At 40.7% G+C, this 23,711-nt stretch overlaps 1 long non-coding RNA gene across 1 annotated transcript in view; it reads right to left on the reverse strand.

The window, feature by feature from the left end:
* LOC123373195 overlaps positions 1–23,711 on the reverse strand; it is a 104,071-nt gene that overhangs the window by 27,372 nt on the left and 52,988 nt on the right. Inside the window, exon 2 of the long non-coding RNA XR_006580608.1 lies at positions 9,071–9,181. This is a non-coding gene — a long non-coding RNA (uncharacterized LOC123373195). The remainder of the gene's footprint in view (positions 1–9,070; positions 9,182–23,711) is intronic.

The following is a 23,711-nucleotide window of genomic DNA, read 5'->3' on the forward strand; positions in this document are numbered from 1 at the left end:
ATTTCAAAGTAATGATAAAAGTAATTACCACCAAGAACAATTACGGTCTACATGTAAATGTGTTTTTCAAAAGTGTCATTAAAAGAGGTGTACAAAAAACATTTCTCCTAACATTTGCTGAAGTATGCTCTCATCTCTTTAGTGTTCATTTTCCCATTATCGCTGAGCAATCTGGTTTTATTTACACAATGCTTGTGCAAAGCAATTTTTAATCTCACATATTTGAGAACTCGAATGCCTCTTCCTAACTGCTACCTCTCCCAGTCCTCTAAATACGGGTTACATTCATCGAAGCAGGGAATGAAAATAAGATCCGAGTTCATCTGGCATTGAATACTGGAGACTGAATTCTGATAGCAAAATGCTCACATCCAATCCACAAAGTTTAAAATAAATAAATAAAGCACAAAACATTTGAACTGAGCAAACCAAATAAATGACAGGAAATTAAGATTGTCTCATGAGCATTCTGTGAGGAGAAAGGCTAAATGAATCAAGTAAATTATACAACCTTGAATTATTTGCTCAGCATTAGTCAATAAATATTTGAAGCTATAGTCCTTTAGAAGTGACAGGAAGCTCATTATATTGCTAACTGTCTATACCATCAATGTTTTGCATTTCTTTTTCTTAGTTTATTCTTTTTCCAGGTTGAAATGTTGTACCCAGACAGCTTATCAGTTAGCCTTGGGGGAGTCTCTCTTTGCCATTCAGAACTATGATAGGGGAGACAGTGCCAACATGCTAGGAGCAGCCATAAGGAGGAGGGAAAAAAGCCATTGTCAAGCCTCTTTCTTATTCTCAGTTCTCTAATTAGCATTCAACAAAACAGTTTCATCAAATCAACTGAAAGCCTACTGTATGATTCAGTCCATATAATGTTGCCCATTGCACTGTCAAAGTTCTTACGGCAAGAGGCTGAAATGTTGCCACTGGACTGCTATGAAAAGAAGGAAAAGGATGTTAGAGAAGCACAAAGGGCTTTAAAGGGAATGAAGGATTCAGTGTTTCAAACTACGGGTGTGCATCTCCTGGGGTCTGTGTAATTATGTGCCGAGTGTCACCTCACAGAGCTTACTCCACACATTTTTCAGGAAGAAGCAACAATAATGGTGAGCCTCTGATGCTTTTCTTAACATTATCTTGCTTAGTGATTTAATAAGTAAAGAGTAAAGAAAAAAATCAGAAATTGTTTCAGTGCAGTAAGAAACACAGATGAGCATGTCTCTTCAGCAACATACCACTGACAACCAGACTGAAGCGAATACAGTAATGAAATATTACGAGCCAGAAGCCAGTTAAGGTAGTTTTCTAATTTTCTGTTCTCCATGCCACGTTCAGCTGCTGCTGAAGACTAGTCCTTCCTTTCTTGTCTGTAACAAAGAGTCTTTCACAGGGAGGGGCACTTCCAATTCAAGTGCAGAAAATCTTTATATTCCATTAAAAAAAAGCCATCCCAGCCAGTTGCTTTGGTTTTGTGTAACTACTTACTGTGCTTTCAAACGAAAGAGTTGTCACTATAGAAACTGCCACATCACATGGTATTTCTTCTCTCTCAGAGATACAGAATACCTGTTTAATGAGACATTTGTATTTCTTGCAGTCTATAGGAGACATACACTTCACCAAGTAGCATATCTATCAGTTTTACTTCTTAGCTGTGGATTGGAACTAGAGAATATACAACCAATACCACTGCTTTGTTTATTTATTTAAATTTTTTTTTAAACATTCTTTTGCATCCAAGGGAGATGCATGTATGAACATATTTGTCTATTTGAACTGCACCTTATCAACAACATCAATTCTCCTAGCATTGTGGAAGCTTTGAGATTATAGGATATGGATAGAGAGGAAAAGGAAAACATAGCAAATCTGCTCTTAAACACTCAATCCATAGTTTATTTGGGAGGAATAAGGGGATCATGAAGCTCTTTATTACCTACATAATCTAGCACGTCCCACTCTGATGACAAATAGTCTTGGGGGAAAACCTGTCTGTTAAAAAATTATGTATTTTCCTAGACCTGAATGATAGTAACCTTGCCACATGAAAGACTAAGAACTCAAACAGCTGATGTGCAAAATACTATGCTTATTTAATTTAATCTCAATAAATCACATTCAGAAAAAAAACAGTAAACATAACCATTCACCTGTAGGCCATAATAATCTATTTTTATTTAATTATTTCCACCACCACAACAAAAACTGATCTTAGGTGGGCACAAATCAGCTAAGCAATTATACCCTTAGAAGTCTGATAACAGCAAAGCCAGTAAATATTCTCCTTTTTCAAGAGTTCATAGCAGAGCACTCAGTTTTATCTTTCTTTTAAAACTTTTTCCAGAAAAAGAGAGAGGAAGGTCTCCGAAGATATAAACTTCTCCCACTTCACAGGGTGGAAAATTGCTTGCGGAGAAGGCTAGTGCCATAACTGCTTCTTTGCCCAGGATCAGTTTGTCTCTCAAATTACTTTTCTGTCTCTCCAAGGATAATTCACTTCATGTTTGGAGCAGCGTGCTCCCTGAGTTTGCCACTCTCCAACTCAAGACTGCCCCATTAATCCCTGAGCCCACTCCCTCGATCCCACACCCTCCCTTGCAGCATCTTTCATCCCATCCTCTGCCATCTTTGCCTCCCAATCCTCAATCCCACACCTGTGTCTCCAGTTACCACCCTACTTCCATACTTTCCTTTGCTTCCAAACTTTCTCAACTGCACTGGCTGCTTCCCCTGCCTAGAATACCGGTCCACTCCTCTCTATTACTATCTGGCTTTTGCCCATTTACTCCAGTGAAACTTCCTTTACCAAAGGTACCAACTACAACTTCTTGGCCAAGTCTCAAGGCACAGTCTGATCCTTCATGATCTAGTCACTGCTTTCAACACACTTACCACTCCTTCCTCCTAAAAACGCTCTCCAATTTTGGCTTCAAAGACTCTATAGGACCAATGGTTAGGCTCATCAGAGCAGTGCCTAGGACATCTGAGTGGGGACCAAGTTGATTTCTGCTCCACTAGGGGCTAATACTAACACAAAGCCACAGTCTTGTCAGTGAAAAAAATAAAGTGTCAAATGTACTCGTGTTTCAGAGACAGACTAGTTCAACTCTCTGGAGCCAGAGACTTTTAGACCAGATCCCTTTCTTATACACAGCTTTCTTCTCCTTATGGGAGAATCATTGCTTACTGCACTCTCAGCTTCATTTGTCAGTGACATGGTTTCTCACAACATATTGTAATTGAGAGGCTCACGTGTTAATCTCTTACTGTGGGAGTAGGGTTGTAACCCTCTCTCCACCAAACACCAGCTGGAGGCCTTGTACCCCAGCATGCACACACACTAAATATACCCCTAATTAAGTCCAATTCCTCTAAAATGATTCAATGTTATTTAGCCATAGAAGAATTGGCTATGGTAGGAGGAGCCTGAAGATTGGAATGAATTACAAAATGCACAGATCCCTGGATTGGTACCAAACATTACTTCAGCAAAGCTATAAGCCTGTTTTGAGTCAGAAACAGTGTAAATCTTTACCCATTGCTATAAATGGTCTCAGAAGTTACATGTGTGTGTGTCAGTTTTGCCTTGTGTTCAGATGTCTATCTAGTGAAACAAACATGAGTAGTCAGTACATTTTACAAGGCCAGTGTATGAGAAGGTAACTGTCAGGTATGAGGAGGTTGGCTAGAAAATGTGTGTGTGTTCATCATACATTCTTATGAAGTGTTATCAGAAGAAAATCCTCTCTACATTAGAAAGGTTGATATTTAAATTTTCTTTTACAGTAGACGTGTATTTGGTTTCTTTCTTCTTACAGGACATATTCATGAATCTCTCTAATCAGATCATAGCCTAACACTTCTTGGGACAACTTTGCACGAGCTGTTGGATGACTGTTGTAGTCTTCCATAGAGATTTCTCAATATTGATCAAATTCAAAACAGAATGTTGTGCTCAGAATTCTTTCCTGGACAATATCAGTACTGAACATCCCAGCATGTTTGTAAGTGGCACTCACAAATTAGCTTCTATAAAGTGATCCACACTAAAGAAAAGAGTTTGGATATCTGGGTTATGCCAAACTCCAATCAGAATGTCTCTGTGTGTGTGTGTGTGTGTGTGTGTGAAAGATAATGGTATCAGCCATTTGCATCATGTATTTGAAATCCATAGAGCATCTTTCAGCAATTAGAAGTCTAGTAGACGGTTTCTAGTAATCTGGGAAAACTGGATACTTGATGCAAATTATGACAAGAGACAGCTTATAATGTGACTTCTGTTTACCTACACTGATAATGGAGGTTGTTAATCGCACCCCTGCACCCCAAACAGAAAGTCACCCCCGTCCCCGGGCAATGGCAGGTGGTGTTTACACTACTCACCCTCCCTCAGGGTTTTTGCTTCTCCAAAGCAGCCTTGCTGGAGAAGGCTCCTGGGGAACATGCTGTGTGAGTGCATTCTTCAACTGTCCTCTCCATATTTCCCCTCTCTCACCAGTGCTACTCAGTTTAGAGGCTGCATTGGCTAGAGGCCAGTCTCTAGCAGCTCGGAGGTTGTTGGTGCGCTGTGCCACTGCAACCCCTACCCAGATGGACTTTCCATCACCACAGACCCATTGGCTTCTGTCACCATGTCCTACAGCTGAATTAGAAGCCCTGTGTCTCCAAGTTCTCCATTTGTATCCTTTGTTCTCTACAGTATAACCACCATTAGAATCCTGCTCATGCATTCTTTGTGCATACTGAATTCCTATGGGTTTCAGTGGGGGTTCTGGTTATTCAAGGCAGGCGGGATCTGGTCTAAAGTTAATGATTTGGTCACATAATTCCAAGTCATATTTGGACATTAGCATATTTTCCCCTTTATGTTCAATGCCCAGTACTCAATGGGAGTTCCCTATGTACATTATGAAGAGAGCATATACTCTACATGGCCATTCATTCCATCTAAATTGTTATGGTTATATTACAGTAGCACCTACAATGTTCTAGGGGCTGCACAGCCACATATACCAATCCATTCCCACAGTTGTGTAAATGCAACAATGCACGTCAGTTAGGCAGAGTGATCCTTTAAATAAAGGCTTTGTTCTCTTCTCTTTCCTAGCAAGGCAAAAATTAAAGTCAGGTGCATAGCAACTTTTTCTTATATTGCTTATGAAAATAGCACGGGTTCCACCTGTTTCTTCAAAAGTGTTTGGGGGAAAGCACTGACCTGCAACCTCACTCTGTTCCACCACTTCAGCCTATCAGCCAGCTTTAATCACATAGGGCTAGACTGTGCCCACCCATGCCTGCGTGCATCCAGTCAGGAAAGGCATAAGGAACCTCTCCTTTTGCATCCTGGGACAGTATCAGATAATAATGCAGATTTTATCTTTCCCTGACTGCCCACAGCAGCACTAGAGCTTTCTACAGTGCTGAAAAGATGTGGAAAGCCCAGCTCCATTCAAGTTGTCTAGCAGAGCTGGTATCTTGCAAAGGAACACTGCCTGCTGTCAAATGGTGGCATAGCAGCCTCACACCCCTTGTGCTCCAGGTGGCATTCAGCCTGCCTAAGGCACAAAGATTCCTGGAGTTCCCACTATGGCATTGTGCTTTTTTACACCCCCCCACAGGCTGTGTCTTCAAGGCACTAATTAGCCCACAGCATGATGAGTCAGAGCACAGAGGTCAGCATGTTGTAAAAGCAGTACAAGAAAATGCCAAAAAACTTGATCTTTGATTTAACCTTTAATTAAAAAGCTTTGTATGCATACATCTTCTCTCACTGAATTGTACTGGTCAAGATACAGCAAACTAATTTGCTTAGTTAAAGTGAAGTATTAAAAATCAAACACAAGGAAAGCATATGGGTGCTCTTAGGGGAACATGTCCTTGGCCTGGAATCACAGGACATAAAGAGAAATTATGCATCACCTTTAAAAGACAATAACTTATCAGTAGAGGTGACAACAATAACTACAACTCAACTGATAGGTAATAGAGACCAATATAGATAAGTGAAGAGTAATATGAAAGACAGAGGGCATTAAAAATACTATTAGCATAAATAGAGAAATCTGATCGAGAGGTTTGATAATAGGAAAGGGAGCCAGGAATTCCTGAGTTCTAAGACTAGCTTTAAAATTGACTCCTTGTATGGGTTTGACAAAGTCACAATCTCTCTGTTGATGTTAGGGTTTTATACAGTCACCCATCACCAAAGATTCAAGCACCTTCCACATAGCAATAGCAAAGTCCCTTGTGGGTTTCTGGGAGTCTCTGACATTTCTCCTTTTGAGGGTAAAAACTCTACTTGAGATAGGAAGATGCTGCTGCAGCTGCAGCTTTTAAGATTGGTAAGGGTTTATTAGGTAGGAGGGGGAGTCAGAGGGACCCTACTTTTCTTTGGGAAGAACACTACTCAAGCCTCACAGCAGGGATGTTTGAAGATTCATTCACATTTGGAAATCACCGTGCATTTGGAAAACACTCTGTAGTATTTTTCAAAACTAAACAGGAAAGGCAGAAGATTGGGAAGTTCTAAAAACAAACAAGCAAAACAAGATAAGAACAATCATTTAAATATAATAAACAAGGAATTGAAAATTTGAGATGAGATCAGTTAGTATAATGGGTTCTACAAATATGTACAGAATAGGCAAAGGATAAAAAATCCATTGGTTTATTTCAAAGTTATCTTAGGGAAGATAAATCAGGAGTAAAAGTACCTCTGCCATTTCTTTACATCTTTTGCTTCTTAGGATAGAGACCGTATTCTGGAAAGGTTAGATTTTCTTAAAGTAGACATAACTTCAGGTCTGGTAACATACATGTAGGAACATTCAAAATGTGAAGGGGAATAAAGCTCTGACTGATATTTTTTAAAGTTGTCAGGTTTTGAGAGAGATTCCCTGTCTGGAAATCAGCAAACATAAGAATGGTCAGATATAGAACTGATGGAAAATGGGAAAGTTTTATGAATAACTGTGTCACTGTTTTGGTCAAAAGCTTTTTGAAATCTGAAATTTTTTGACCAGCTCTAGTCAGGTATTGAACCAGACAACTAGAAATCACAGTGTAACATCTGTTCTTCAGAAAATCTTGGAAACCATCAAAAAGGCACTCTGGACATGAAAAAAACCCACACACACAAGAATGTGCTAGCAGTAAAATAATGTGGTGAATATTCCCAATAACCAAAGTAAAGCAGGGAAGTTTCTAGCACCTATGATCACATCTCAACATCTTTGATCCTAGTTTCTCAATCCAGTTTCTAGCCTGTATAACTTTCATCTGTAATGTTCCAGTCCAGTCATGTACTGATGGACCCTACAGATCTCCACTGAAGTCAAAGAATTCTAATATATTGGTGAGGCATGACTTCCCTTTAAAGAGCAGCGTTGACACTTCCCCGACATATCAGCCACATAAATGAACAGGATAATTCTCTTCTTTACTATAGTTTCTACCAATTTGCTCAGTACTGAAGTTAGGCTCACCTTTTTTAAAAATTGGTGTTACTTTAGCTACCTTCCAGTCATCTGGTACAACGGCTTGTTTCAGCAATAGGTTACATGCCGGAGTTAGTAGTTCTGCTGCAGTTCCATATTTGAGTTCCTTCAGAACTCTTGGGTGAATACCATCTGGTCCTGGTGACTTATTGTTTCATTTATCAATTTGTTCTAAAACCTCCTCTATTGATACACCAATGTAGGACAGTATGTCAGATGAGTCATAAAAAAGACTAGCTCTGATGGAGGTATCTCCCCCACATCCTCTGCAATAAAGAATGATGCAAGGAATTCATTTAGCTTCTCTGTAACAGTCTTGTCTTCCTTTAGTGCTTCTTTAGTACCTGTGTCTTCTAGGAGCCCCACTGCTTGTTTAGCAGGGTTCCTGCTTCTGATGTACTTACAATTCTTACTATTAGGTTTTTGCATCTTTAGCATCTCAAATTCTTTCTTGGACTTCCTTATCATACTTTTACACTTAACCTGCCAGAGTTTGTGCTCCTTCCTATTATACTTATGAAGTTTTGACTTACACATTTTAAAGGATGCCTTTTTGCCTCTAATAGCCTCTATTTCTCTGCTGTTTAGTCATGATGGCATTCTTTTGGTCATCTAGATTAACCAACATGCCATCATGTTTTAAGATTGAGTCCTATGGAAAAAAGTTACAGGTGTTTGGATTTATTCTTATTGTAGAGCAAGGAGATCACTAAATTACTTTGGGGGTAACCTAATTTAAAATTTTCAATTATCAAAACTATTGACAAAAGTTTTGATGAATTGTTCAGGCGGGTGAAAAATGCAAACAAACAGTCTAAGTATAAGAAAATGAGCTCTAGCTAGGACACATCAATGGAAATGTGTCACACAAAGGACACCATACACATACATTTGTTCAGCAGTTACCGGAAGAAGCATTCAAAGAAAAATCTGCTTAAGTAAGAGAAAGAAGTGATTAAAGACTATTGTGAAAAAACAAAAAGGTAGATCAGCCAAAAACTATGCAGCCATAAGGATGCAAATGGCCTTTTTCTCCTCCTGAACCAGATACCCAAAAGCCTGTACAGATATTACCCTACATCCTTTTAACTGGATCACTAGTGCTATGCTAATGGAAGTCCAACCACTTTGTTCTCTTCACTTGCCCTGACCCCAACTCTTAGATTCCATATAATTAATTTAATTGAATTAATCCCTCTTTATAGCAGGAGCTGAAATATTGCCCATTGGGGATTACTTTGGCTTTTCCTCTCTCATTGTAAGATTAGCTAGCATGTCTTCACAGAGGACTCATGACAAAAAAAGCTATAAAAATTATGAAAGCAAGTGAATGAATTCCTGGACTGGCAGATTCATGTGCAGACAACTGTACCATGACTTATTGTCATTAACTGCACTGATGTCACAGGCAGTTGTAAAATCTCCTCAGTTGCAGAGGCAGAATGCTTTTGGCAATCAGTGTACAGGTATTAATGCCAAAGTATTAAATGAAATTATTTCTTTAGATCTACAAACAGTTCTGCTCATTAAAAACATTACTATATTTTAAAATGTGTTGAAGCACATACTTTGGGGGTTTCAGCTTGCAGGTTCAACGTGATCTTTGCTCCTTACTTCCCATGTGTTGTTGATTATAATATGCATTTTGTATCTCTCAGAGCTTGAATAAAAACATTTCCCTAAAAACAAAGAGAAAAATACCATGTTATTTGTTCAGCACTTCACAATCCGCTCATTCTCTTTGGGAAATCCTCTTCATTATTATGCAGCACAAATCCTATCCAGCATGCAAACCCAAGCCTGTAACCCTTGTATCAAAAGAAACATAAATGCTTAGACTTGAACTCAAGTTTGTTTTGTTTTTTTGACTGCGGAATAGCCTCTGTGAAGGCAATGCAGTTATATCATTGTGCCCACAACAAAACAGTGTTACAGTAAGGTTGAGGTTGCAGGCACATATCAGTGGTTTGTCTTTAAAACCATTATAGTTAAAGAGTAAAAAACTAAAAACTACCAAGCTCAAAAAATTCAGAGATAAGTTAACCTTACAAGATAACCAAACTCTCTCCTAAAAAGCCTCACTCCGCCATGTGAGACAGTCTCTCTCCTGGAGAAGTATTCTGTCAATTAACCACTGCACCAAGAGATGGGGAGAGGAAAGAAGAAAAAATAATCTAGTTTAATTTGAAAACAACAAAAGGAAACATTTTGTACAGTTCAGATACTCAAAAATCAGCTTTTAAAAGAAGCTGGTTTTGAGTAATACTTTTTAAATTGCTCCAAAATTGAGGGATGTGAATGTTCATTTTAAAAAGTCATCATCTACCTTAAGTTTAAGAATTGCTTTCTTTAAGAAAATCGTGGGGGGGGGGGGTGTCCACATTTATAGTATCAGAGCTAGATATTTGACAGAGCAATTTAAATATATGTAAGGCAATAAAAGGGGTTTTGGAGATGCACAATAAATAATGGCATAGGTTACCTGTGTAGTCACAGATAAAGCCTTTCGAGGATTTCCTCTTGTCTTTTTAAATCCCCGTAGAGCATGGATTGCTGTGACTTTTAAGAAGTGTGTCAGACTTGCAGTTCCCAGAGGGCCCCCCACTTTGCAAGAACAGTGAAATCCCAGTGCCTGGTATAAGAGCAAGAGCTGAGAGCTGCTTTTAAACCTTTGAGTATAGTAAAAAAAAATTCAAGTATTTCTTTCATATCTGGCGTCACAATTAATGCTCCCTAATTGGTAGCTATGAACACCTCCAATGGGAAGTGTTTTTGAAAAGGATATGGAGGCTTGGAAAATGCTTTGAAATGCCTAAGAGACTGAGAACGCCTTCTCAGAATCCCAGTTTGTTGGGCCTTAGCAGATCCCATGTAAGCGTATTTAGTCTTTATGAAATGCTTGTAAATTGCTGCATGCATTAATCTCACTTATAATATCTGAGGTGTAGCTGTGTTAGTCTGTATCCACAAAAACAGCGAGGAGTCTGGTGGCACCTTAAAGACTAACTGTTAATCTTTAAGGTGCCACCAGACTCCTTGTTGTTTTTAGAATATCTGTAACCCATGCTATAGGGTAATACTTAAGCGTGTGTTCTGTAACTGCAAAAATGTTTCCTCTGAAACTCTAAATCCAGTCACGAAAGAAACATCACCAAATGTGAAATACCGGTTTCGAGCCATAAGGAGGGTTATTGCTGGACCATCAGGAAGGCCTATTGAATCTAAATGGGCCATTGTAAGTCAAAGAACAAGGACTTTATTAATTGCTCCTGGCACACCCATGAAGACTGGGGAAATGCTCATCCCATCAGCTCGGCCTTGAGGGAGATGGGGATAAAAATCCCTTACCAAAAGGAATTAGGGTCTTCTTATGCTGTTTGGACTCTAAGGGGCAAAGATTCTTTAACATAGAATATCAGGGTTGGAAGGGACCTCAAGAGGTCATTTAGTCCAACCCCCTGCTCAAAGCAGGACCAGCAAGAGATCCCCTGGATTAACCTGGGTTAGCCCAAAAGGATTTATATAGAGTTGCCATATTTCAGCAGCTCTATCACAATTTGAAAACTAAGACTCTCATTTGTATTACCAGTTTTAACCGTATAAATAACCCTCAGTTCTTTTTCTTTGTTAATAGATCCTGAGCTAGCTTATTATAGGGTTGGCTACAAGCATTGTCTTGTGTGTGAGATTTAAGGTGCAAGGTTACTTGGGGTAAATGATTGGTCCTTTGGGATTGGGAATAACCTGACTATTGTTTCAAAGCGGTAGCCATGTTAATCTGTATCAGCAAAAACAACGGGGAGTCCACAACCCACGAAAGCTTATGCCCAAATAAATGTGTTAGTCTCTAAGGTGCCACAAGGACTTCCCGCTGTTTTTGCTGAATATTGTTGTGATCTTTGGTATAAAGTGACCATCTATCACAGAGTCAAGCTTGCCTGGGTGGTAATGTAGAATGCCAAAGAGGACTGTCTGTGACTCCATGTTAAGGCTGTATAGTGCCTGAGGAGTTTACACGTGTTATGTAGTTGGTGAAATGTAAATATAGAACTCTCAGCCAGTTTGGGGTTTGTGCCCTGGTTCTTAACAGTCTGCCCGGAGTTTGGTATTCTCACTTGCGAGCCAATCCAGACAGCATGACTTCAATTATCTCCCTTTTCAGCATATATCACACAATGATCTTGCCTGATTTACAGCAAAATCTCAGCATCTCCCTAGCCAACAATGCATTTAATGGAATAAAATCATGTTCTCTCATTATTACCAACCAGAGCTCATGAAGATTCCTATTATAATTTTGCACTTACTGTGCATTGCTAATTGACCATTGGATTTGCCTATTAGCAACAATGACACTGATTGATGTATGGATGCTATACGAGGACACTTAATCACAGTATTTGTTTTCTTTTAGAAAGTCAGCACCAATAGTAAGTTATGGCATTTTATTGACCACAAGTATATTCATACTGAAGAATCAGCTCATCATCATAAAGCAAGTTGTAAACACAGAAAATCACTTTTATTCATTCCACATTCTTGCAGGGCATGTGATATAAACTATCAAATGATCTAGCTGCTAAGTATGAGCAGGCCCTGATTTCTATATTCTCAATCTGTTATTACCTGTCTGACAAGGAAGGCCTTTGGGTAATTATTTCTTTTTGCATTTTCCAGCATTACACCAGAAATGCTATCAGTATAGTACAGAAGGTATTTCCATTATAAGCCTCTATTTTCACATGTCTGTAACTTTCCAGATAAACAGCATGTCAAATGAAAATATACCTTTATCGCATCCCAATAATTTATTCCCCCACATGAAGAATTGTTGGTAAGACTTCACAGAAACATAAATCATTTGCATCAGTTAAGATGCTTTTCAGACTTTTTAAAACATACTTAGCTAAACTAAGATTGTTACTTTATTTTAAAAAGATTAACCTTGTTTAGTCAAAGCTAATGATTTCCCTATAGGTGATAGCTTCAGTCTCTCTCAGCAACAAACGGTTGTAACAAATTTCTGAAATTAACCAGACACCTTAGTAAAAAAACATATGGTATTTTGACACGTGTATTGGAATCCTGGCTCCATTGAAGTCCATGGGAAGACTCTCATTGACTTCAACAAGGACCAGAATTTCAGCCAGTGTGTTTTCCAGGGGCATAGCCAAGGGTGGGCCTGGATAGGCAGTGGCCCACCCACTTAGCATCGAGGTCCACCCAAATCTGAGCAGGGATATAGTGCTGCCAGAGGTGTAGCATGTCACCAGGGCACCTGAAATCCAGGATGGCGCTATGCGCCCGCCTTTCAGAAAGCTATGCTCCAGCATCTGCCTTGCCATTTAAGAGCTACCCCATGCACATGCCCAGCTTGGCAAGTGAAGCCTTGTGTCTGGGGGCACTAAGGCTAGGAAGAAAGTGTGGGGTCAGGGGAGAAACTGAGCTAGCACAGTCAGTCATTACCTGTCCACCCAAAAGTCAGGGCCCACCCAAATTTCCACTCCTAGCTATGCATCACATCGAAAAGATAACCAATTGGCAACCTTTGGCCAACTAACAGCGCAGAGAGTTCTAAAATGTGGCTTAAGTCTGTCCTTCTCAATACAGAAATGCAAATGGGGAAGGGTACAGGGCCCAGCATATAAATGCTCTGAGCAGAAAGCAAGGTAGAATGGGTGAAACTGGGGAAGAGAAGGGAAGTGGTAGATGAATGAAAAAGGGCAAAGGGAGATGGGTGAGAGGATTAGAGAAATTGAGAAATGAGAGAGGGGAAAAGGTGTATGGAAGAAAAAGAAACAAAGAGGGAAGACTACAATGCAAGAGATTTGACAATAGAAATGGATCAGAAAAACTGGAGTGTGGAAACTGAACATACTTCTAAGGCCTGGTCTACACTGGGGAGGGGGGTCGCTAGCGAATAGCGTAGCTGAAGTCGAACTACCTTAGTTCGAACTGCCTACCTGTCCAGACGCCGCGGGATCGAAGTCCGCGGCTCCCCCGTCGACTCCGCCACCGCCGTTCGTGGTGGTGGAGTTCCGGAGTCGACGGGAGCGCGTTCGGAGTTCGTGTCTAGATTAGACGCGATAGTTCGAACTCCGAGAAGTCGAACTCTACGCGTCGACCCAGCGGGTAAGTATAGACCTACCCATAGTATCAAAAAGGAGGAAAAAAGTAAAAAGTAAAAATGACAGGGGAAGAATGAGAAAAGTTAGATCATGAAGATTAAAGAGGGATGAATCATAGAATATCAGGGTTAGAAAGGACCTCAGGAGGTCATCTAGTCCAACCCCCTGCTCAAAGCAGGACCAATCCCCAACTAAATCATCCCAGCCAGGGCTTTGTCAAGCCTGACCTTAAAAACCTCTAAGGAAGGAGATTCCACCACATCCCTAGGTAACCCATTCCAGTGCTTCACCACCCTCCTAGTGAAAAAGTTTTTCCATAATAGCCAAGCTAAACCTTCCCCACTGCAACTTGAGACCATTACTTCTTATTCTGTCATCTGGTACCACTGAGAACAGTCTAGATCCATCCTCTTTGGAACCCCCTTTCAGGTAGTTGAAAGCAGCTATCAAATCCCCCTCATTCTTCTCTTCTGAAGACTAAACAATCTCAGTTTCCTCAGCCTCTCCTCATACATCACGTGCTCCAGCCCCCCACTCATTTTTGTTGTCCTCTGCTGGACTCTTTCAAATTTCTTCATATCCTTCTTGTAGTGTGGGGCCCAAAACTGGTCACAGTACTCCAGATGAGGCCTCACCTATGCCGAATAGAGGGGAATGATCATGTCCCTCGATCTGCTGGCAATGCCACTACTTTTATACTATATTATTATATTATATTATATTATACAGCCCAAAATGCCATGAGCCTTCTTGGCAACAAGGGCACACTGTTGACTCATATGCAGCTTCTCGTCCACTGTAATCCCTAGGTCCTTTTCTGCAGAACTGCTGCCTAGCCACACGGTCCCTAGTCTGTAGCAGTACATGGGATTCTTCCATCCTAAGTGCAGAACTCTGCACTTGTCCTTGTTGAATCTCATCAGATTTCTTTTGGCCCAATCCTCTAATTTGTCTAGGTCCCTCTGTGTCCTATCCCTACCCTCCAGCGTATCTACCACTCCTCCCAGTTTAGTGTCATCTGCAAACTTGCTTAGGGTGCAGCCCACGCCATCCTCCAGATCATTAATGAAGATATTGAACAAAACTGGCCCCAGGACCAACCCTTGGGGCACTCCGCTTGATACTGGCTGCCAACTAGACATGGAGCCATTGATCACTACCCGTTGAGCCCAACAAGCTAGCCAGCTTTCTATCCACCTTATACTCCAGTCATCCAGACCATACTTCTTTAACTTGCTGGCAAGAATACTGTGGGAGACCATATCAAATGCTTTGCTAAAGTCAAGGAATAACATGTCCACTGCTTCCCCTCATCCACAGAGCCAATTATCTTGTCATAGAAGGCAATTAGGTTAGTCAGGCATGACTTGCTCTTGGTGAATCCATGCTGACTGTTCCTGATCACTTTCCTCTCCCCTAAGTGCTTCAGAATTGATTCCTTGAGGACCTGCTCCATGATTTTTCCAGGGACTGAGGTGAGACTGACTGGCCTGTAGTTCCCCGGATCCTCCTCCTTCCTTTTTTTAAAGAAAAGCACTACATTAGCCTTTTTCCAGTCATCCGGGACCTCCTGCCATTGCCATGAGTTTTCAAAGATAATGGCCAATGGCTCTGCAATCACATCCGCCAACTCCTTTAGCACCCTCGGATGCAGTGCATCCGGCCCCATGGACTTGTGCTCATCCAGCTTTTCTAAATAGTCCTGAACCACTTTTCTCCAAAGAGGGCTGGTTACCTCCTCCCCATGCTGTGCTGCCCAGTGCAGCAGTCTGGGAGCTGGCCTTGTTCGTGAAGACAGAGGCAAAAAAAGCACTGAGTACATTAGCTTTTTCCACATCCTCTGTCACTCAGTTGCCTCCTTCATTCAGTAAGGAGCCCACACTTTCCTTGACTTTCTTCTTGTTGCTAACATACCAGAAGAAAGCCCTCGTTACTCTTAACAGCCCTTGCTAGCTGCAACTCCAAGTGTGATTTGACCATCCTGATTTCACTCCTGCAGGACTGAGCAATATTTTTATACTCCTCTCTGGTCATTTGTCCAGTCTTCCACTTCTTATAAGCATTTTTGTGTTTAAGATCAGCGAGGATTTCACTGTTAAGCCAAGCTGGTTGCCTGCCATATTTACTATTCTTACTATATATCGGGATGGTTTGTTCCTGCAACCTCAATAAGGATTCTTTAAAATACAGCCAGCTCTCCTGGACTCCTTTCCCCGTCATGTTATTCTCCCCGGGGATCCTGCCCATCAGTTCCCTGAAGGAGTCAAAGTCTGCTTTTCTGAAAGAGTAGTCAGCTTAAAAAAAAAAAAAAAAAAAGCTAAATATTCTGTAATGAGTTCATACGACAGAACAATTAGCCTATGGAAAAACAGAAAAGTATGAAGAAAAAGGGACACCAAGGTGAAGAGGAGAAAGCAGACTGAATGTAGGAAAAGAGAAGAGAAGAACATCCCAAGGGGTGGGCACAGCACAGGTGGGAACATTTTATTCTGTTACAGAAAGTTTGATACTGAAATACAATAGAATGTACATAAGTGGTTACAATTATTCACTATATCAAGAGATAGGATTGTGTAAAGGAGGTGGGGGGCTTTGGAGACTTGAGATGTTGTTTCCACAGTGGGGGGCAGATCTACTGTAGAATAAAATGTTTTAAATATGGTGGTGCTGCGGTCTTGCTTAGTTTTATGTCAGTTTTCATCAGAGTACCTGTGTCCATTTCAAGTTTGAGGGTTTAGGTGTGATTTTTATTTTTTTTTATTTTATTTTATTTTTTAAGAGAGAGAAACACAAGCCAGTAGTTTTCTAAACCAGAATTCCAGGTAAGTATTTAATATTTTGCATAAACTTTTTGTCCTAAAAATCTCATTAAATCTTCTCAACTACAGGAAATTCTATCTTGTACTATAGTATTTTCTACTTATATGACCACCTGCTCCCAAGTTGTCCCTTCTATTTTAGTGTACATGCTGCCACATATAAACTTGCGGACACACTGCTGTAATAAAGTAAGGCAGCTTGAAGCCACTCAGTATAAATTTGGTGTAACCCTCACATTGACAGAGTGCTCCTTTAAGCAAAGTTGGGCATCCCAGCCATAGTGCTATTATAGATAATTTACCTTTAAGAAGGGAGACGGTTACCATTTAAAATAAAATTTTATATTTGTCAGACTCCAAGAAATGTTTGCTCCAGTTTAATAGAACAAGCATGTATGACGTGGTAACAGAGGAATATATTAAAAAAAGCATAATGTTTTACAATGATAATGAAACTTTGTCATCTTTTCAGAGCTAGGGTGCCTTATGAAAAACAGTCTGTCAGCAGCCTGGTACATCTAGGCCAAGAAAACATACACTATCCATGGCTCAGGAGAGGGAGAAGCTATTTGCACAGCAGGTGATTTTTCAGTAAGGACCCCCTATGATATCCCCACTTGTAAATGAGGAAGTGGATCTTGGATCTATACATGCATGGCTCTGATGAGACACAAATTGCTGGTGGTGGTGCTGTGCTGATTCCTCTCTGTGCAGAGCCCTGATGTGAGACAGGGCATGACACACCACTTATAGATTCAGTGCTATAAGGCGTAAATAATTGAAAGCTTTTTTATATTATTAGGCCTTCTTATAGCACATCTTCAATAAATAATTCATAGGGATCTTTAGAACATCTTGCTCCATACCTTAAGCCACTCTCAGTTTTGCTTATTATCCATTTTAGATCATTGGCAATTGTGTACATGCCCTTTCCATATGATGTTCTTATTGTGCTAAGGGGGTTTTGTTTTATGCAGTTGTCACTCTTTTGGAATCTGTACATGTCTAATGCCTACAATTGCCATTATTTGAGTTAGTAGCCAATATATCTCCAGCATTCAGTGCTTCCTCATTGTTATTTAATTCAGGATTCAGATTCTGCAGTTCCTTCCCCTTGTTTATTGGATAATTCATCTGATTCTCACACATGTTGTAGAATATCTCAGCCCTCATAGTCAGGTGACATCTGACACAGGTAGCATCCTCAGGCAGACAGATTGGACCTAGTTTAATTAGCCTCTTATACTGTAGGATCTATTGAAAACCATTTTTTAAAAAGGCATAATTTTGCTTTCAACATCTTTTAAATATTAACATCTTATTTATTATTAATCATCATCCTTCATGTTATGCAGAAGAACTTACCTGGTTAGAAATTCCTTTCTGGCTTAAAAAGGTGCTGTGAAGTTTCTACACGCTGTTTCATTTCCTTCACTCACCACCCTCTCTAGCCTAATTTCTAGAACCAAATCATGTTCCCATTCAAATCAGTAGGCATTTTGCCATCTACTTGAGTGAGAGCAAAATCTGGCCCAGGAAGGTTTATTTTATTGGTTTTAGACTTAACTCCACCATGGTGGTTGTTTCTTTTCCACTGCATTTCTTCTCTAATCTAGATTTTGCCATGTTTTACATCCTGTATGGATGGCTTCACTTATCAGCCACTCCAAACAGAAAAGTTTCGTTCTGTTAATACTTGGTGATAACATGGTTTCTGAATTATTTTCTTTTGACAACTCTTACTAATTCTTGTTGCCTTTGTTTCCAATTATCTTATAAAAAATGTGAATGAGCAACTTGTAATATGGTGAATAGTCAAAACAGAGAGAATCAAACAACACAGGGTTTCAAATAAGTTTTATGGAGGGGAAAAACCAATTTCCAAATGTTTTGTAATCAGTAGTATACGAGCCTCTAGGAAGAACGGGCCTAGAAGTGGAGCAACATCTAGCCTCATAAAAAGAGTAAGGAAAGAGTATACACAAATGATTGCCTTAAAATGCTTCTTTTGCATTTTGACTTGTTCTGATCATATGTTTTGCTGTAGCCCACTGGATAGGTCTCTGATTACTTGCACATTGTATCGACTGCATTCTTGCATATACCACACTTTAAGGTTTGCCTGGTTCTGAATCTGGAACCAATATCCTCGCCATCCTTGGGCATGCAGAGGTGAGGGAAGCAATGTTTTTAGTCTTGATGCCAGGCAACAGAAATAGTTAATCCATAATTGGTTGAAATAACCCATATTTTCAGAGTCTCGGATCCAAAACCTACTTACCGGTTCAAAAGTTTTGGCAGATAGTTTTGTTTGGTTAAAGCCTTATGTCTGTGAGTTCCTTAGAAATTTTACAGCATCACATTGTGCTGAACATACTGACATTCAGGACCAATCTTTCAGCGAATCTTGTCCTGCCTCTAAATTTGCAAATGTACATATTTGTATGTGCAGTTCCTTGTGAAAGCATTACTGCTTGTGTACACGAGTAAATGTACACACAGATGATAGCTGGGTTCTTAATTATCACATTTATACATGCAAATCTCTTCTATGCTTGAATGCTTTCACTGAATGTGCAAGTTTAGGGTGACCATATTTCCCAAAGGGAAAATGGGAGACTTCATGGGGCTAGCCCATGCAAGACTGGGGCTCGCCCGAGCCCTGCCGCCGTCCAACTCCCCTGCCCCCTGCATGAGACTAGGGCCAGGAAATGCTGCTTCCCTCTCCGCCCACCCCCCGCACATTCCGCCACACCCCACTTTAACAAAAAGTGTATTTCTCCAGTTTGCTCTTGCCAGCTGTCTCATTTGCTCTTGATAACTTGATCAAAACACCCACTTTTGCCAAAAAAGTTGGGACAGGGCTTAAAAAAGGGACTGTCCCAGCCAAAACAGGATGTATGGCCACCCTGTGCAAGTTGAAACACTACTGTGATGCGATCCCCAGGGTGCAGCTTAGGACCATGAGATTGCTATGCCCTCTTAACTCTCCAATCTGGGCTATCTCTCACAATGCTCTGCTAGTGACAAGCAGCAAACCTGTCCAGGTGCTGTTATCACTCAGCGCAACCACCTGTGAAGCCCCACATCCAACTATAGTGCATGAATGCTCCCAGAGCCACTCATGAATCACACAGAAAGGCACCAGCCAAATCCCCCTACTCCCAGTACTGTACCTCAGGAATATACCCTCTTGCACTGCTAATTTATTAATTGGTTCACCACTTCGATGGAAAGTGAATATACACCAGCCTTTGTAAACCTGAGCAAATACCTTTACCAAACACTTCAGGCAAACTCACTGGTAAAGATAAACAGTTAAATGTATGGACTACAAAAGATAGATTTTACGTGATAGGAAAGAAGTCAGAGTTAGTTGGTGAAAGAAAATATAAGCACACAGTCTAAACTCTCAACCCGATTAGACTGGGCAACATCTAGATTAAGCAGTTTCTCTCACCCCACTGTATATTACAGTCCTTAATATACAGCTTTGCCCCTTAAACTTGGGCCAGTCTCTTCTGTTGGAGTCTTCAGTCTGAGGGTCTATTGCTTGCAGCATAGGTGAGGGCAGGAGAAAGTGGCCACATGCTGGGCGTGTGTTCTGTTTTATACCCTTAGTCCATGTGCTTGGAGAAAACAGATCCAGGCAGGTCTTGTGGGCCTTGCTGAGTCCCCAGGCAAGGTTGAGCAATTCCCTTGGTGTGGCCTTATGCATGTGAGTCATTGAAGCGTAGCTCCCTTGCTGGACAATGGCTGTTGATGTGTTGGACACATGCCCTGGCATTGGTTACTTTCCTTGGCATTGTCTCTAGAGAGTGTATCTGGGTGCTTCCCAAACCCACAGCATATTTTAGTGGCAACCATACAGCACATTCTCATAACTTCATATGCATTAATGATATACATATTTAGCTGGAACAATGGGTTTCAGCAGATCATAACCTTGCCATGTGAGGTACCATGGGAAATTCTTCATATGCAAGATCACAATTATATGTAAATGAGGACTATGGGGGTTACACGGTGCTCCCCCATGGTATAGAATGTCACAACGAGTTTAAAAAATATGAACCAGTAAGTATATGCAGATCACACAGATTGTCTGGAAAAATCCACCATTTATAATTAATTCTTTGGTTTTATTGTGCTTTACATACAATGCAGCTAGACACTCAGGCCAGATTCTGACCCCTGCGATGGCCCTTTTGTACCTCTCTGCCACAGACCTTGTGTGCTATAACCCACTTCAATCCTTCACTAGAGTGGGGGAATCCCAAGGTGGCATAGAATAGTTATGTCAGGGCTGGTGAATTGGCCCTTGGGAATCTGATTGCAACCCATTTGAAGCTTCTTGTCACCATCTGAAGTTCTGTAGAACTTTGCCTATCCATAAGAACGGCCACACTAGGTCAGATCAAAGGTCCATATAGCCTAGTATGCAGTCTTCTGACAGTGGCCAAAGCCAGGTGCTTTGGGAAAATGAACGGAACGGATAATCAAGTGATCCATCCCCACCACCCATTCCCAGCTTCTGGCAAAACAGAGGCTAGAGACACCAGACCTGCCCATCCTGGTTAATAGCCATGGATGGACCTATCCTCCATGAACTTATCTAGTTCCTTTTTGAACCCTATTATAGTCTTCGCCTTCACAACATCCTCTGGCAAGGAGTTCCAGTGGTTGACTGTCCATTGTGTGAAAAAAATACTTCCTCTTGTTTTAAACCTGCTGCCTATTATTCCTCTTGTTGAGCTTTGCATCAACCTCCAGCCCCCTTCTATTCTGCCATTTTTCCTCTCATTCTCATCTCATCTTCTCACATAATCACCTTTGTCTGCTTTTCCAGGCAGCCCCCTAAACTCATCCACAAAACCCTCACTCTGTCTGCATTTAAGTCCCTCTTAAAAGATACACACCTGCTGAGCTGCCTACAGTGAGCCTAGTTCAATTCTAATAAAAGTCCCTAATTATTATTCTCCTTCCCCTAACTTCCGTTTACTTGTCTGTTTGTCCTCAGAGTGTGAGCGTCTCTGGGCAGGGACCATCCCTTCTTGGATATCTGGAAAGTGCCTAGCACCTTCAGAGTACCACTACTACAGTGTTTCTCAAACTGGGGTCGCCGCTTGTGTAGGGAAAGCCCCTGGCGGGCCGGGTCGGTTTGTTTACTTGCCCCGTCTGCAGGTCTGGCCGATCGCAGCTCCACTGGCCACGGTTCGCCGCTGCAGGCTAACGGGAGCTGCTGGCCCGCCAGGAACTTTCCCTACACAAGCGGCAACCCCAGTTTGAGAAACACTGTACTACTACTACTACTACATCATCCCTAGTTAAAAAGATCTCTGGCTTAAGTGAAAGCAGAAAACCAGAAATACAGAAACAGTAATTATAAGTAGATCAACATGAAGAACATTACTAACATTTAACAATTAACCAGGAAGACATCTGTCTAGCAGACCGCTCCAACTATTTCATACCATTCGTAATTCTTAACAAAACCACTCTGCCACAGATGTCTGGTGTGAGCTTGGGCAAATCACAATCTCTGTGCCTCAGTCCCACATCTGTAAAATTAGGATTAATTCTAGATCCTTTATCTATCTTCTTTGTTTAGCATGTGACCTCTTCAGGACACAGACTATCTCTCACTATGTATCAGTGCCTAGCACAATAGGGACATGATCTTGGTTGGACTTCTAGGTGCTACTGTAATAAAAACAGAACAAGTAGTATGTGCATTAGGTACAGAATAAAACCTTTTATTTATATCACATTGAGTCATGCTACATATTTGAAATAATGATCTGTTTTTACTCTCTCATACAAATAAAATCCTATTTCACTTAATTATATCTGAACAGATAAATGCAGAAACGCATGGGGTGGGGCGGGGAAGCACATTATTTCTTAAACATGAGGAAGGAAAACAGTGATTTTCTAGTGCCCAAGAATAGTTTATATACATTAGGTCTGTTTCAGTAGCAGCCTGGCAAGAATCCTGTAGTACCAGACGTGCCTTAATTCAAAGAGCAATTAATGCACTAGTTCAGATGCTTGTACTAAACGTAGAGTGGATATTCAGTGCCACATTGTCTTGAAAAAGACAACAAAAGAGCTCTATGTAAAACAAAATGTTACTTAGACTAATAAAGGCATAGGGTAATTCTCATTAATCACAGTTAGTGGGTCTGGTATACTGGAGACATAATGGGATGATGAATACTGGTCTCGAGACCATGCTACAGTCTCAGGAAATTAGCTAGAGCCTTACTAGTATTCACTTGCTCTTTTTATTGGTTTTGAGCAGTACTTTCCTCTAAAACTTATTACTGTGGAAAAATTATATGAGAAACAAGCCAAAGGATTGGGGATATTTTTAATCCCAAAACTGAAACAGTGTTTGAGCCAATTGTTGACGATTCCTATTGAAGGCTAGGAGAGTAAAGAGAGCTCAGCAACCCACCAGCCTCACTACTTAGATCCATCCCATCTTGGTAGATACTTTCCAAAGCCAGTAATAATGGCTGGAGTAATTTTAAGACAACAGCCAAGGATCGCTCATGAGAAAGTCAGAGGGTTTTTCCATGTTGGACTAACTTGAACTTCAGTCCCAATGTATCGTCTATATTTTCCAAGATATAGAGTCTCTTTGGATTCTTGCTGAAAAAAATAAATATATTGAAGACATTAAATCTGAAGCTTTTAAAATGTCTTTTGAAGAGTCTGCAGCTCATACTAGCACTAGTTGGAGTAGATGGCCTCTGCAGTGCGTATAGGAGAGATTAGGGTTACACTTTTCTCTGAGCAAAGCTTGTACCCCACCATGTATTCCAGAGAAGTTTGCAGCTCCAAACACATAAGCAGCCATTTGTTTGGGGTCCAATTGACAAGCATTTAACTCTAAGATGTGAATTGTCACAGATGCAGCCGATGGGTCTTCTATAACTTGAAGATCTAGAAATGCATCTACTGGCCTACCACTGACATCAAGATAAAATACACAATGACTTAATACTTGATGCCCATTTGCAGTGGTGCATTCATCAGCCATGTATGCAAATTTTTTTAATGTGGTGAGAGTTCTTCATTTTTTCAACTGTTGAGTCTTTTACTGCTGCACCACATGATTCTAGCCAGTCAGCTGAATTTCTTGCAGAAAGATAGTGAGTATTTGCAGGTGTTGTTCAGCATCAATGATTAAACAGAATTCACTGATTCTACTGGAGACTTCTGCTGCAAAAGTGAAGATGTAAGACCCAGACTCA

This window comes from Mauremys mutica, chromosome 6 (genome assembly GCF_020497125.1).
Source record: "Mauremys mutica isolate MM-2020 ecotype Southern chromosome 6, ASM2049712v1, whole genome shotgun sequence".
In the NCBI taxonomy this organism is placed as follows: Eukaryota; Metazoa; Chordata; order Testudines; family Geoemydidae; genus Mauremys; species Mauremys mutica.